Below are 16,759 nucleotides of genomic sequence, written 5' to 3'. Positions count from 1 at the left end.
CTGGTGGCGCCCGACTGATATTATCCTTAATTTTGACAACGAGTGTGGCCCAAAAATTAATTATCACTCCACATAGCGTTTAGACACCCTTTGTCATAATATGTGAAACCGTGAGCAGTGCTGGGAATTCATTCATGGCAGTAGCGCAGAAGTGAGAGATTATGTGCGGCGCTGATAAGTATAAACGTTTCGACCTGGCCTAGCTGTTCACTACACGCGATGCGCGCGGCCCATGGCTAGGTCCGAGTATTCTGTGCCGATAATGTACGCGTTCACAGAGAGAATATTGCTGAGAAAAATATTTTCTTTGCGTCACTTTTTTGTCGCTCTGTTTTTGTTGCTCCCTCACTCAGAAGCTACTGTCATAGGCTGAGCATCTTCACCACACCTGTGAGGTCTGCTAGCATTGCTTTACGTGCCTCAAGAAAAGCCTGCCTACATCTATGAGAACTGCGATGAGGTAGAGCAGCCATTTCTTCAGAAAGAAGAAGCGACTGATATCTTGACCAGGTGCGCCAACTTTTCTTCTGATGCTTGAAGGCGAGTTGTAGGCTGCAAATTGCGTACGCGTTAGCCTTTTAGGGGGCGGCAGCAGCCCACTCTCGCACATGCTAGACACAAAATCTGAGAGTAATTTTTCTTGACGGCAAGCCACCACAGCAAAGTTTTGCTGCAGCAAAATAATTAAAACTGTACACTTACGCAGAATGCAAGCTGATAACAACCATAAATCGCACTGAAGTGAGCACACACAGCAAGGGTCATTTTGGCCCGTTATATCTCGTGAACAAGCAAATGAGGATAAATGACATTAAAACTGTGTTTTCGCTGACATAAGCGCTATTCTATAAAAACATTTAGTCAAATCTGAGACCGGAGTTATTTTATTTTTTGAAAGTGAGCCTATAACTGTCTTCCGCAGAAATGTTGCAAAGGCTTGTTTCTCTACTCGACACTGTTTTGAAATTTCTGTGTGAAATAGGAAACGCGCCAAGGCGCAACAAACTTAACAGACTTTCACAGCCAGCGTTTCATGGAAATAATATTTGCGGTTCCGTGCTTGAATGTACCCACAAAACATTGAAAAAAAAAAAAACCAGGCAAAATAAAAAGAATATCGACCGGTTAGGCAGGTTCGATCTCTCGTGGAATCACCGTGCAGCCCCTTCACTTGAACCACGCCACAAACGAGCGATGGAATGGGACCATCCCCAAAAGTATGTCAAATCGCGACGCGAACAGAGCGCACGCCGCATTTCAAGGCGCCAGCAACGTTCGCTTTTACAAAGAAGCGCACCCCCCTTCACCTCCTCCACATACTACGCACGCCGAGAAAGCGAACACCTGGTAAGATCGCGGGAATTCGAGAAACCAACCCGGCAACCGCGAGTCGAGCCTGCGAGAAGGATCTAGCCCTTTCCCCAAGCTTTCGCTGTGCTACGCACAGATTAACGATGTTGAAGCTTCGCGAATGAATCGCGAACCCGGGTGCAAACCGATATAAGCGCGGAAAGACGGAGAGTCAGTCAGTCAGTCAGTGTAGTCCGTCAATAACTTTGTTGCTTTCGTATTCATTGCTTCGCCCTTGCAGCGAAACTGTGACTTTTTATTTTGGGTGCGGCTGCAACAGCGTCTCGTGATCGTCGTCGTCGTTGCTGTTGTGATTGTTTTGTTTCTGGCGGTGGTGGTAAATAACGTCGAATCGCTAGCGACTCCCGGTGCTGCCGTGAGTGTATGACCGATATTGACACACATTTAGTACAAATTCCTTAATATCATCCAAGTCGATATTTCACTTAGGCCTGCACAATAGCATTTAACCAACTCGTGCACGAGCGGCCTCGTTTACCTTCACTTGTCAGTTTGCCTAACATTAATTTCCGCTCTATTGAAACTCGGTAACTCGCATCACGGGATCAAAATGAGAAAGGTTTAGTTTCATAACATTTGCTTCGAAAGAACAAAGACAGGGCTGATATCTCTTATGACTGACATATTTGATAGTTTTGATGTCCAGGGTATTCTCAAAACTACGCGGGCAACACGGCTCGAAAGAATCCAGTTTTGTTATTCATATTTCCGCGAGGTTTACAACTCCCCTTAGTCAAAGTCAGAATAGTAGCCGCTGTCAAGAGACCAGGGTGACTACTATAGATGATTATTAAAGTATATAAGATGAGTGCGCATCATCGGTGTGCCATTTATATGCATAGTTCATACAGTAAGTTGACTGTGGGCACTAAATAAAAATAAAGTGAAAGTTCTAACGTGCTTCGACGGGTTCATTTGGGTGGCATAACTAGAGGTTCATTGATGAGCTCTAGAAGCGCACACACACTTAAGTTCACAAAAAATTCGGCAGATCCGACGTACCGTGGGAGTCGATGTTATGCGAAGCATGCGGCGGGAAGGCGACTGTGGCGTAATTTTTTTACTGAGCGACACGTTACAAAATGACGCTAAAGATTTGTATAAATTTTATACCCACACATATATGTTGAAGAGCCGCATATGTGTTATATGTACCAGTTGTTTACGGTTGGGTAACGCTGCCAATGGCATCGTGGGTAGTACGAAAACCAGAAGCGCTAAGCTGATATGTAGTGCTTATACTTGTGCCTTATGATGGAGAACGCACGCACGTTTCACAAACCCGTGCGCATGTGTGAAAGAAGTTCCTGACATTCTTGAACAAGGTCATCATCACCGTGATCAGTGAGCACCAGCAGCTGGTCATGATTGATATAGGATTCGGTCGTGATCGCGGTGAGGAGGGTCCATGTGTAGTGAAGTATGTGGTATAGTAGAGCTGTTGGAATTCGTGGATGCCTCGGTCATTTCGTCAACAAATTGTGAGTCTATAGATCCGGCGACATGTCGGAACCTGAAACCACCCTTCTCTTTGGTGAGATATAGGCCGTCGAGGCTGGTAAGTCTGGATAGTGCTACGTAGAACAACATCAGTGGATGACGCATGTCGTATTCGTAGACTAGCTCGGCGTATGTGGCCTACGTTGCCTAGTCTACAAAGCGGCTGTCAATTAATCTGGCATCATCCTCGTCAGCATGAGGCCATCGCCCAGCCTCGTAAGAAATGAAGAGGACACTGAGTCGTTCTGGCGGACGAAGTGCACTTTACGGCGCGGTGATGTGGATATCATACGTAACTTTCGTTAATGTATTCCTCCAGGGTCGAGCAATGCTTCAATATAGCTTGCTGAATCATAGGAATACAAATGTAATGTTTATTAGACTGCTATAAAGCGGAGCCAACACTGGAACCACAGACGTTAATCTGATATGACGCCTGTATCGTGGGAGTACACATCGCAGGAGTATCATGTAGTGCTCATTGCTTTCTTGTAAGATTAGATAGCAAGCACCACAACCACAATTGACGTTGCACCGTTATTACGCCTGCGTAGGCTGTTTTTCCAAACCAGTTTACATACCTGGCGTGGCTGAGTGGTACAATACCTGACTGCCACGCAGAATGCTTGGGTTCGATTCTTGCTGGGATCGTAATTTTCATTCTTTCCATTTGTTGAGTCAACGCTGCCGATGTTGGTTTTCCTTAACGCTCTTGCATTTAAATTACCAATGTCTCTTCTCGCAGTTCATGGGTAGATATAAACTGTCAATCACCTGTGGCGCATACCCGTACACTGCGGCCCGTGGCAAACGGGTATGTGCCACACGTGTCTAGTGGAAAGGGTTTCACGACGTACGGGACAGGATTTTCACATTATTCATGTCATGACCCTATAATCATATTCGTCAAATCATCTTACCCTCCCATGCCAATTTTGGTCTACACTGGGTTAAGGAGGCGACCATGAGAGCTCCCTGACGTAGGCGGCTAGATAGATAGATAGATAGATACGTAGATAGAAACGCTCAAAGTGCCAAAGGTTCGCTAAGAAATGCTTCGCATTTAAAATAGCCCTGTTAGGTGCTCCCGTTTTTTCGTGAATGTCCGTGCGTGTGCGCTCACCAGCAGCGCATCAATGCACGTTCAGTGAAAAAAAAAAAGAGATGCATTGCATATAAGCATAAACGGGACAGCACAAAAGCTTGTACACTGTTTATCAATAAACACGAATGAATGAATTGATATATATAAGTGGAAGGGGGGGGGGGGGGCGGAGGCAGGGTTCGTCTGTGATGAGTAACGTCAAATGGTCATGTAAGCCGGATTAACATCAGCAATAAAAACAAGGCAGAAGAATTAACACACGAGTGCTGCATCGCAGAAAACACTCACGCGCCTCTTTATTCTCAGTCCGATTCTATTTAGCCTGAAATAAAATCCGAGAAGTATGCAAGGATGGCCAATGCGTACTTCTCATCACGAGGTATGTAGTTGAATGCGCATGTCTGAAAAAAAATCATAACAAGATGTAAGAAAATGCGATGATAGGCAGCAAGCGCAATAATCTTCCCTGTGTGGAAGCACCATCCATGAAAATTGTCTTTCGGGGAGAGAGCCATTGGCTGCGGGCTGAGCTCCTACTTTTTCTGAGGTTTTAGCATACTAATTGCCGAAGTTATGTACCGATTGCATAAGTTATTGCCCAAGCGTCTGGCCTCATTCAAGCTCACCAACGTTGTGCAGCAACTTAGGGCAGCGTTGCCGACGTATGCCTAAAAATAGGCGGTGGCTGCCGTGAAACTTACAGCGTCACCATAGCAATTCAAACGTTTTCACCGACAACACGATGGAGAAAATGACGGCTCCGCGCCCGTAAGTCAACACTTGATTACAAAGATAAAGATTTCAACTGGATAGAGCTGGGTTGAACGTTTACCTTTACCTAAATAAGGATTCAATGGGGGCTAGTTGGTACTGCATTTTTCTTGTACTGCGCTAAAAAAAAAAAATGTAACAGAGGGACGACACGGGAACACAGACGAGCGCAAACTTTCAACTGTTTATTTGCGACAAAAGCACGTCGATATATACACAGACATGAAAGGGCAAGAAGCAGATACAAACGTGACGTAGAACATGAAAATGCGTGAAAAATGGAGGAGGGTGCAAATCTACAGATTTCATGAAGACGCGTGTGACAACCATCACGTAAATACACACGCGTCTTCATGAAATCTGTAGATTTGCACCCTCTTCCATTTTTCACGCGTTTTCATGTTCTACGTTACGTTTGTATCTGCTTCTTGCCCTTTCATGTCTGTGTATATATTGACGTACTTTGATCGCAAATAAACAGTTGAAAGTTTGCGCTCGTCTGTGTTCCCGTGTCGTCCCTCTGTTACATTTTTTTTTAGCGCAGAACAAGAAAAATACCTTTACCTAACTAGACGGCGCTTCGCAATGTCATTCATTAAGCGCGACAGCACTGACAGTTCCTGCAGACATTGATGGTCGATATCGGTTGGAAATATTGCGTTTCAGACATTTTCTCTTCATAAGACGTTCACATAACTACGAATCCCCAATAAAAGAAAAGCAATCCCTGACTCACTGTTCCGGCTTTCACGAGATTCGTCACGTTAAGTCTGTACTTGTTAAGGAGTTCCTGCATGAAAAAGAACATTGTAATTAATTCGTCTGCATCATTGTTGCTCTAATCATCATCATTAGTATCAAGCATGATTATGTTCAACCTGTCACATGTTCACTGCAGTACGAAGGCCTCTCCCAATGAAGTGCCCTTAGCGGGGCTTGCCTCATCGTCGCGCTGTGCAATTCAGAATAGTCTTCTGCCACCCTGCCCATTTCATTATATTTGGTAATAACATTTTCCTGATTTTCTTTTAGTGCGTGCGCTTTGGTCATTTCTTGTGCAGTCATTTAAAAAAAAAAGCTGTTATGATTATGCTGCTCTTTTCTACTGCTGTTTTCATCTCCTCGATGCTGTTGTACTCTATACCTCTGTACTTTTGTACGTTGATAAGCTTTTATAGCTAAGCAAATTCTATTTCCTCTCTTGTGGCGGTCACTTTCGTCTGTTGCCGTATTTTTATTAGGCCTTGTCCTAATCATTTACCTCCAACTTCAATTGCTGCTCAACAAACCAGTGCAGTTATGGATTCGTTCATCCTCTCCATGTCACTTGCTTCTTTCTGCTTCTAAGGCACCGTACTTGCTCTTAAGGGCAGTCCCAAATTCCTGTTTTCACCCTGACTACGTCTATGTTGACCTGCTTTTAAGTGATTAATTTCAGTCTTTTGCTCTGGAGGTCGAAAGGTATCTTCGCACTCATTAGCCTGTGGTGACTACTATTTACCTTACCTACCATTTTTGCGTGTCATTTGTATGCCCGACTCCCACCACATTTTAAAGTCGACGTCGATTCCTTTTTGTTTTTCCGTTGTGCCTTTTCCATATCCAGTTTCTTTCGTTTGCAAAGAAGGTGTTTATTACACGTAGTCGATTTCTTTCTCTGAATTCCACTAGCGTTCCTCCTCTGCTATTCCTAGAGTCGATGCAGTAGGTACCGACCGCATGTTCTCTAATGTGTGTCGGCGCACCTTAGCATTTAAGCCGTCCATGACTACGGTACACTGGGTTCAGCATTTCCTGAATTGCTATTTCATCAACCTCCTAGAACTGCTCCACATCCTCACCATCATGGCTTGAAGTTGGAGCGTACCCTTGTAATACCTCAGTTTACATTTCATATTAGTTCTATCACGAGTCTTGCTTCATTATCAATGGTACACTAAAGTTCATTGATTTTACCTTCAGTATTCTTGTGGCTTAGGAGCAGCATGCCTTACTCTTACTCCTCAGAGAGCCCTCCATAATTGAGCACGTGTCCATGAGTTAACAATGTGCAGGCTTCCTTAATTATGCTAACATCAATAAGGCCTATAATATTAACGCATACTAACTTCTCGAGCAGCATCGGTATAGCCTAGGTTCACTTCTGATTTCTAATGGTTTCACTTCTGATAGTTTCACTTGTGATTATGATGGTTGCCACCACATATCGGTATTCCGCAGCCACTGGATAGGGCCAGGGTACTATTGAGAGTGTTCTTTCGGAGACCTTTGTTAAATATTATGCTTGCCAAGAAGAGAGTAGACGAAGAAGTGACAAGCGAACGTGGACCCGAGCACGCGCCCGCATTCCATTTTTACTTTTTCTAGCTCAGCGTCAATAAACAAGACGTTCTCTACGTCGGCTCCGCTTCCTGGTTTTCAACAACTTTAAAGGCCCAACAACTACGTTTTTTTAAAGTTCGCTCACGCACCCTTCAACATGATTTGGGATCTAGGTTAACAAAAATCAACTATACAGTCTCTGTCCGTGGAGTAATGAGACTGAGTCTCGTAAAAAAAACTTATTCATTCGATTGGTGCTACTCTCAAAATTCTTAAATATTTTCCTTGTGCACACCGATCGCAACGTAATTCCCACGCTGCAAAGGCTCCCTGAATGTGAGAGGCCATAGCATTGTTCAGACAGACTGTGACAGCCCGTATTGCCACGTACGCTACTTTTAAAGACGATAGTCTTTCTTGGGGAACTTAAACGCCGAAATTTTGGTCTGTCTTTCTGTCTGTCCTTCTGTCTGCCTTTCTGTTTGTCGGCACGTCCCTCGATTCAGCCACTCGGCCAAAGTTGAACCACTTGCCCAAGGGCCAGCCATCGTGAACGGCTGACTAGGTTCATACTTGTGTACATTGTTGATCAAAAAGCAAACATTACGCATATCTGAGGCGCAACATCACTAGGTAAGTATTAGACGGTGTGTTCCTTTAACAGAAAATACATAGATACGCAATTTTAAAGACCTTGATGGTATGCGTTTAATGTTGAGACTTAAAAGATTGCCACAGCTGAAGCGATCAGCGGTCCAAGCCGAGCAAGCGCGAGCGCCAACAACAACCGTCTTCGTCTTCTTCTTTCGCAGGCGTTCTTGTCTGCGCCCTACCATGTTACAAATCACTCCCCCGCGGAAAAGGAGCCATCCTGGCGACCTAAGGAACAGGTACAACTGGTGGGTCATAATGCGGCTTCAGTCGATCGACGTGAACAGTCTCGCGGCCGCGACGACGGCGGTTCGTAGATGATTGAACAGGCTCAATCGTGTAGTTAACTGGGGATGCTTGACGTAGGACACGGTAGGGGCCTTCGTACTTAGGCAGTAGCTTTGTGGAAAGGCCAGGAGCGGAGGAGGGAAAGCGAAGCCACACCAACGTTCCAGGCGAATACGACTGAGGAGGCAGGTTTTCGTCGTGACGGTCCTCCTGGCCCTACTCGCCCTACAATGTTACAACCCTAGTTTCTTAAGGTGAGCTGAAAATGCGACTGCGCTGAAACTTGTCTTCCTCCGTGCCCTCTGCACAAGCTCATGTTGTGTTTCGGTTTCGGTTCAGTATTGCATTGTACGAATGACAGGGGGCGCCGCTCTGGCATTCCTGTTTTACCCAGGCGACGTGTAAAGTTTGTGGAGAGTACTCGTTGAGTGCGGACGTTTCTTCTCCTTCGGCGCATCGCGCCAAACAGCGTGTTCGGGCTGGCCGGCGTCCCCACCGGTCACGTTGGTCACCGCAGGTCTTCGCCTGCCGCTGCGCCGGGACTACCAGCCCGCAACACAGCACTCATGTTTCCCGACGTATTGCCAGATGGCCCATATCTCACGCAGCGCCTCTTCTATCGTCTTTAGACGACATTTGCAGCGAAGCACGCAGATACGCGGCCAATTTTTTCTGTGTTTATATATCTGAACGATTACACGTGTAGCCACTGCCTTGTGCAGGCCGAGCCGGAATGTCTATGAACCTTCCCGATTATTTTAGACTCTTCTGATTAGATTACGGTCATGACGCGAACCCTAGAATTCATTCTAGAACTAGTGCGGCCACCAGCAATAACGCTGGAATCTTCTACGCCACTTGTACAAATGTCGACGCTCCTTACAGTCGATCAGTGCACCGACGGCCGACGACTGTGATTGCCGCTATCAGTGTACAGCCTGTATCGCTGGCACCGCCACTTTTAAAGACGATACTCTTTCTTGGGGAACTTAAACGCAGAAATTTTGGTCTGTCTTTCTGTCTGTCTGTCTTTCTGTTTGTCGGCACGTCACCCGATTCAGCCACCCGGCCAAAGTTGAACCACTTGCTTACCGCCCACCCATCTTGAACTGGTACGGCTGTTCATACTTGTGAACGTTGTTGATCAAAAAGTAAATATTACGCATATCTGAGGCGCAACATCATTAGGTAAGTATTAGGTGGTGTGTTCCTTTAATAGAAAATACATAGATACGCAATTTTAAAGACCCTAGTTTCTTAAGCTGCACTGAAACTGCGACTGCGCTGAAACTTGTCTTCCTCCGTGCCCTCTGCACAAGCTCATGTTGTGTTTCGGTTTCGGTTCAGTATTGCGTTGTACGAATGACAGGGGGCGCCGCTCTGGCATTCCTGTTTTACCCAGGCGACGTGTAAATAAGAGAGTTTGTGGAGAGTACTCTTTGAGTGCGGACGTTTCTTCTCCTTCGGCGCATCGCGCCAAACAGCGTGTTCGGGCTGGCCGGCGTCCCCACCGGTCGCGTTGGTCACTGCCGGTCTTCAACTGCCGCTGCGCCTGGACTACCAGCCCGCAACACAGCACTCATGTTTCCCGACGTATTGCCAGATGGCGTCCATATCTCATGCAGCGCCTCTTCTATCGTCTTTAGACGACATTTGCAGCGAAGCACGCAGATACGCGGCCAACTTTTTGTTTCCTGAACACGCCTTCGCCCAATAAAAAAGGAAAGAACTCAATCGGCTCCTTACGCATTCGTCTAAGACGGTGCGATGGCGAAAGCCACCTTCTCTTTTTCTTCGGTCCATGTATTGATCCTCCCCCGCCCCCCTCCGACAGTTTTCAACAGCAAACGTGGTTTTGCACCGCCTCCAGGATTGGAGGCATTGCAAGCTTTCAGCACCTCGCCTGCTTTTGCATTGCCTCCGTGATGGGTAGACCGATCACTGAAGCAGCGCTAGGCGATGATGTGATGTCATGACGTCATCATGTGACGACACATTATGTGAAGTCATGAGGTACTGACGTCATATATGGCCGGCGTAGTGGCTCAGTTGTTACGATGTTCGACCGCTGACCCGAAAAGCATTATTCACGGATACCGCTGCCGTCATTGTCCACGTGCGTACGTACCGGACTCATGGACTCCAGCACATAGAACGACTTCTCCATGCAATGCAAGAAGGCTCTTCGAAATTCATTGGTGGTCTGAAATGCAATGCATCGTAAATGACTTGCCGGTACACGGGGCTGGATAGTTTAACTTACGCTATTATGGTAGCTTGCATGAGCGTAGCAGATCCGAATTGAGATGCACAGTCGTCGGTGCTCCTGTGTAAGATATCAGATCTCATTATACAGGTTGCTGCGATACTGTAGAAGATTCAACTAAACAGTGTAGACCAGGAAACCGCAAGCAGTTACTGCTCAAAACTACGGTTTAATTGTGGTGTATTGAAGCTCATTCACACCTGCGACAAGCAGAGTTCAATGTTTTCCGAGCGCGTGGAACGCGGACGACATCGCGCTGCGAAAATACCGGATTATGCTGCACCAAGAACAACACTAAACCTTAATAGACAAGCAGAAGCCGCGCGACCATGGTGGTCGCAATTTATATGGTTGGTCGTTTTGGCTTAAAAATGACTTTTCTGGGTAAGTCGCTCGATGCTCTAATTTCCGGTTGTTCGACTGCAGCTGGAAAGAGTGTTGACCGATGAAATTAACAGGAGCAGCGTGTGTGCTTCCTCTATGCGGGAATGGCGGAGCGAATAGGAGTGAACGGCACTACTCGTGTGACATCTTATTCTGGGTATGGGCGGGTCGCGCCAGCCGTCATGAACAGCAGTAGCCAAGAGTCACTACTCTGTGACTAATTCAAACCAGTCGTGCCGCTTCTGTCAATCATCAATACTTATCAGTAACTGCAAGTTCCAAGAAGAATTCAAGAGGAAGAGGATGGCCAACGGTGCCCTGTGCCCGCGCTTTCTTTACTGTTATTCATGGCGTTAAATACATCAGAAGAAACTCGTACCAACTAACCCATTTTCTAGTTTTCTAAGAACTTCGGGGCTAAGGCACCCGTGACCCAAAAATTTGGGACCTTTGTTGAGAACAAAGGCCCAAAGTTTAGCCACGAACCTTCTTTGTCGGCTCATGAATTACTGGCAATGAACCGACGAGTTGCCGGAAAAGCCGACGTGGAAGTTAGGGATCGTTGCATACAAGAGGGCGTGGAAGCTCCAGGCTGAACTGGGGCAATACCTTCCGTTTTACGTCACGAGGATCCTACGGCAGCTGTTGTGTCATTCTTCAAGGGCAACAGTTTGTGTCTGCTTCAAGCGGATAAGAGTGTTGGCTTCGTGGCAATGATGCGGATTCGTACAAATTCAAGGCAGGGCAGGCGGTCAAAAAGAACTTCGTCAATACAAAAGCCAGCCATACAAGAGTGAAAGGCGGTGGCTCTGTGCAAGGACTTGGAACTTGCAAAACTTGCACGGTCTATTGGAACTAGCAAGAACAACGCCCTTTCTGTGTTCTTCACGGCCAAGACGCATAAGCCGGACGTTCCTTTCAGGACGATTGTGAATGAACGAGGTACCTGGCAGAATGTAAATAGTAAGTTTTTAATGAGGCAGCTAAGCTCGGTTACAGTGAATGACCAGTTTATAACTGAAAATTCCTCGTGTGTTACCCACTTTCTTCAAACGAATCCTTCGATTGGGTACTTGTTCTCGGTTGATGTTGAGGACCTGTTTTATTCTGTCCCGCACGGTGAATTGTTTTCACGTGTAAGACGCCGCATACACGAGAGTGGTGCTATTGCCTTCAGGAATGGCGCGTGAATGACTGTAGAAGCTTTTATGGCCCTTCTGGAGTTTTATGTCAAAGTCGCCTTCCTCAGTTTTAATGGAGATTTTTATGTCCAAAGACAAGGCATTTGCATCGGCTCTTGTGTCGCTCCCGTGTTGTGCAATTTGTTTTATGCACTATTGACCGTGCCATGCACCAGCATTTCAAAGGGGGGGGGGGGTTGAAAGGTTTTAGATACGTTGACGATTTTCTGATTATTTTAAAGCAACTAACCACCGCTGCATATCAGCCCATTGTTAACAATGTGTTAGCGGCCTTTTGCCGACTCGGGTAGGGATCGGTGTTTACACACCAGTTCCCGGCTCATGGCTCTTTGCAGTTTTTATACTTGAACATTACCCTGCCGAGGTGTCATGCCTGTTGGCTTTATTACCCTAGGTCTACAAAAGAATTGCTGCCATATGAGTCGGCGCATTCCAAAACTGCGAAAAGGGCTATAGCTAAACATTGCCTAGAGTCTGCACTTGCAAGGTGGTGCTCACACGTTATGCAGAAGGGTTTTCAAAAGCAATTGGATCGTTTGTCCTTGGCTAGTTTCCCTCACACGCTCCTCATCGCCGTCGCCGAGTCGCTCCTAGAGAATTTCAAGAGTGAACACCACGGTTCTGGTGTAGAGCAAGAGCGGAGAACGGTGAGACCTGAGGTCGTACCGTATATGCACCGGGTGGCACACAACCTAAAAAAGGTTGCTAACAGTCATGGCGTGCCAACTGTTTTTTTCTGCGCCGCGGAAGCTGTATCAGCTATGCCCACATATCCTTCTTATGGGAGCAAGAAAGGTGGTTGCGGTAAGGAGCACGCCAAGTCGTACACAAAATGTGCCACAATTTTTGTTTATGGATTTCCGCTATCCTGCGGCCAGACGTATGTCGGCCAGACGGAAAGGTGCGTGAATGAGCGTGCGCGGGAACACGAACTTTCACTAAAAGGTAAAGATGGGTCACATTGCCGATCCACTGCAGTTCACATAAGTGTAAGCCATGCATGAATAAGATTCAGATTCTGGGTAGAAGCGGGGACACCACGGCTCGAGAGTTGTTGGAGGCATTTCCTATAAAAGCACGAGGTTCCATGTGTATAAATGATACTTCATTGTCTCTCTCGCAGACAGAGCAAGTTCATAGATCACAGGTTGTTATTAGGATGGTATGCGCTCGCTGTGTGCCTAGTTTGCTGCGCATGTCTGTGCCTATATATTTGGCTGCACTATCTCTTGAATAAACAGTCGAAGGATTGCGCTCCCCTGGACCCCTTCCCTCGTTATTTGCTTGCGCAAAAACAACCATACTTGAACATGAATAGACTTGCCCAGCAACGTGTACTTCTAGACGAACCTTCTTACCCCGTGCCACCCCTCCCTTGCTTAGCTTACAGCGCTTTCGTCAGGACGAGAGGAGAGAGAAAGCAATTAAAGCGTGCAACAAATCTTTGTAGCTCATTTTTGCAGTGATCGCAGTTGTTATGCAGAAGGCACAATTCACCCTATGCGCTATGCATCTTGCTCTATCTTGATCACTAATCCAAAGAACTGACAAAAACAAGTTGCGTGCACATATCCACACGACGTTGCGCCTCAAGGGGACATAATACGCCGGCGCACGCGTTTCTTTCTGTCTCTACCGTTTTCTTACAGGATAGGGTAGCATCGGATGCTCCCCGTTCAAAATGCGCAAAAAGTTCATGAGCCATTCCACGTTGTGAAGATGTGGCGTGGACCAGTGCACGACCCAGATGTGACACAGTATTTTGATTAAATGTACAGAGCAAAAGTGAAAGTGCGCACGCACGCACGCACGCACGCACGCACGCACGCACGCACGCACGCACACACACACACACACACACACACACACACACACACACACACCACACACACACACACACACACACACACACACACACACACACACACACGCACACACAGAGTTATTCTTGAACTTGTAGCATTCCAATGTGGCGTATCTATATAGTTTGCTATTTGTCTGTTCGAAGCTATGTAGATTTATTATGAATTAAGGTATCACGCGCGCATCTCTTTTGAAAAGTTAATACACCTTTTTCTATGCAATCCCATTATTGGGAGTGGACCGGAATAAACACGCTTATTGACAGGGTACATCAAATATAAGCATGTCCTGATTCTGTGGGAGGTAGGCAGGTACGCGAATGAAAGGCGACTATCAGCCCTCATGGCGGCCTGTGCTTTTCTTTAACGCTACCTATAAGCTCTGGGTGATATGGGCTACGCTTACCGTATGGCTACATAACCGCTACAATATATTTTATGCTTTCACTGTTGGAGACACCTGTCAGAACTTACGCATGCCTTTCTTGCCTTTTCTTCATGTAAAGAGGCTGTGAATGAAGTACATTAAAGCCGGACAACGTAACAAAGCCGTGCTCCGAAATTTCCATAGTGGAAGTTTCTAAGTAATATTCTCAAGATCCACTCACGGCAAGAAATCGGCGAATCTGCCCGTTACCATTTCAACATTTACAAGAATGTCAAGGATTTCTCCAGCTTATCATTCAAATTTTATTGCTTCGAAATGTACGCGTACAGGTCACATTTTGCCGCCGTTCACTGCCAAATGACCAGTTAGACTTATTGGCGTGGATGTGCTCTTTTCTCCCAAGACATCAGCGCTCTCCGCTTCACCGCCGCCTTGTCACTAGACGCCTATAGTGACGGGCGATGGCGCGAGATTGAGTCATATAGCTGGCAAATGGAATTGTGCCTTAATATTAAGACATGTCTGGCACTGCGTACTTTTTTTCTGGCTTCTGATATATTTTCGAATAAACCAACCTGCAGTGCGAACGTTCCAAATTAGTAATTTCACGCTGTAGTTTGATTATACGTTATAATCAGCTCGTCGTGCAATCACTTTTCTTACAACACCGCGCTCTTATTCCTTATGCCTTTTTCTGTGTGTTGTTCCTTGAAATATTTATTTTCATGTCAGATAAAAGCCCCTGAAATCGAAAATGACGACGAGGATTATTTAACCTTCTCTCTGCGCTACTGCAGTCAGTAAGTTTTTGCGCCTACAACCACGTCGTGTTCCTGCTCACTTATGAAAGCCCACACGCTGCGTTATCAAATACCGTATAGCCCTGTGGTGACGAAAATATCTTCCTTTAGCTTATGCTTCCCATTATAGGTGCGCGCTTGCTCTTTCACGTGGGTTCCCTAGGCCTCAGATTATCGATTTAACGCAACCGAAGTAATGTATGAACTGTCTCATTTCCCGAAGCATCTTTGTCATATTGGCCGTTCAGTCTGTTGTGGCATAAACTATAGTGTACATCGGAAATGGCCCAATGTCCAACGTAAATCTGTGTTCTTCTCTCATTGTAACATGGATGCTCTTTCGTTGTTCTTCAGGAAGTTCTTCAGGAAGCTACGTCGCCTCGTTACCTGATGTTATGAACGTGTCATAAATATTCGCGGATATTTTTCAACGATGTCGCTTTTTGGGGAATCAGAAAGTAATCATTGAGGTGGCATAAAGTGCCATTGCTCTTCAGAAGAAGGGTGGAGAACGGCGTACTTACTTTGAGGATTAGTGGGCTCAGGTTCAGCTTCATAATGTAGTCCTTGCACGACAGCATCATATCTGTTGCCATCCGCATAGCCCAAGCGAAGTCTCTGGGATCTCAACATAGCGAGGTGATGAAAGAGAAAAGTCGTTATTTATCCATTTTAGCACGAAGATGCAGGAAGCATTTACTTCCCAGAAAGAGCACTTTATGGTGAAAAGGAAACCTGTCTCGTTCAGCAAATGCTTTCGTCAACCAGAAAGTTTTCTTTTTGAGTACTGCTTGTGAACTTCCTTGAAGCTTTGCACACAAACAGATGAATGGCGACACTTCTCCTTCATGAATTTTCATCCACCTTTCACGCTTACTCAGACATGATTTGCCGTATTCAGTTAAGTGCAAAAGTTTTCACGTTACTGCTATGCAGTTCTTTCCACAAGGAAGCGACATCAGGAGAAACACTTTTCCCGAACAAAGTGCTGTACGTTACCATCATCATCTGGACGCGCTGCTGTTTAATTGTCCAACAGGGCTCTGCCGTATTAACTTACGGCGTTCAATGCCCCATAGCTCCAAAGTGGAGCAGGAGGAACATCGCAACACAAGCCTCTAGAGCAATTTCAACATCTCTGTTTCCTTAGAGTGCACCTAAAGCTTGTCACGGGAGGTTTACTGAACCCGTGATGTTTCGCGCCACAGCACAATATCGCAGCGACTCAGCCACCGCGTCGGGTCATGCCTAACTGAGAGCCTGTTGAGGTGTTCTTGAAGCGTAGCTGAGGTGGCTCAAGACATTTGCAGGGGCGTGAGTTTTCGTTGGCTTGCCTGTACAGCGCTCGTTCGTGCGCAATCGACCGATTTGTAAATAGTGAGCTGTAACTGGGAATTACAAGGGAACCAAGCGTAAGAGATTACACTGTAAACAAATGGAAAACTTGGGGAGTATTCCTGCCGCACAGCTATAACCGTCATGTGGCTTGCTCGCGTTTCCTTTCTTGAAAACCCGGCTCTCGCCATTTTCCTGTCACGAATGCTATGTCACGCAGATAGCGCGCCCGCCATTCGCGACCGGGAAGTGTCGGGACTGCGGTGATAAAGCGAGGTAGACGACGATTATAGCTTTGTGGCAGAAATACTCCCCAAATACTCGATGTTTTCTTAGAGCGTGAAACAACGGTCCCGTGCAAACTTAAACAGCTTTACCAGTGCCATACCAAAGATACTCTTTAAGGGAGTTGGGTGGGTGGAGGATGATTGAGGGCACGCTCTCGGCGTCATTTCTAAGATGCGTAGCGCCGGTGTGTGTTCTTGACGTCGTTTCAGCGAACTATCGTCAAGAG

General features: G+C 46.3%; 1 long non-coding RNA gene across 1 annotated transcript; it reads right to left on the bottom strand.

The window, feature by feature from the left end:
- Positions 1-4,265: 4,265 nt before the first annotated feature.
- Positions 4,266-10,334, bottom strand: LOC119400643 (uncharacterized). The gene is made up of 4 exons (XR_007416826.1): positions 10,272-10,334; positions 10,137-10,211; positions 5,484-5,537; positions 4,266-4,377 (listed from the first exon to the last, which is right to left on the bottom strand). It is a non-coding gene; the product is annotated as an uncharacterized LOC119400643 (long non-coding RNA).
- Between the last annotated feature and the right edge of the window lie 6,425 nt (positions 10,335-16,759).

Source organism: Rhipicephalus sanguineus, chromosome 7 (assembly GCF_013339695.2).
Source record: "Rhipicephalus sanguineus isolate Rsan-2018 chromosome 7, BIME_Rsan_1.4, whole genome shotgun sequence".
Lineage (NCBI taxonomy): Eukaryota > Metazoa > Arthropoda > Arachnida > Ixodida > Ixodidae > Rhipicephalus > Rhipicephalus sanguineus.
Note: the sequence above shows the minus strand (reverse complement) of the source record. Positions and strands in the feature narration are given on the sequence as shown.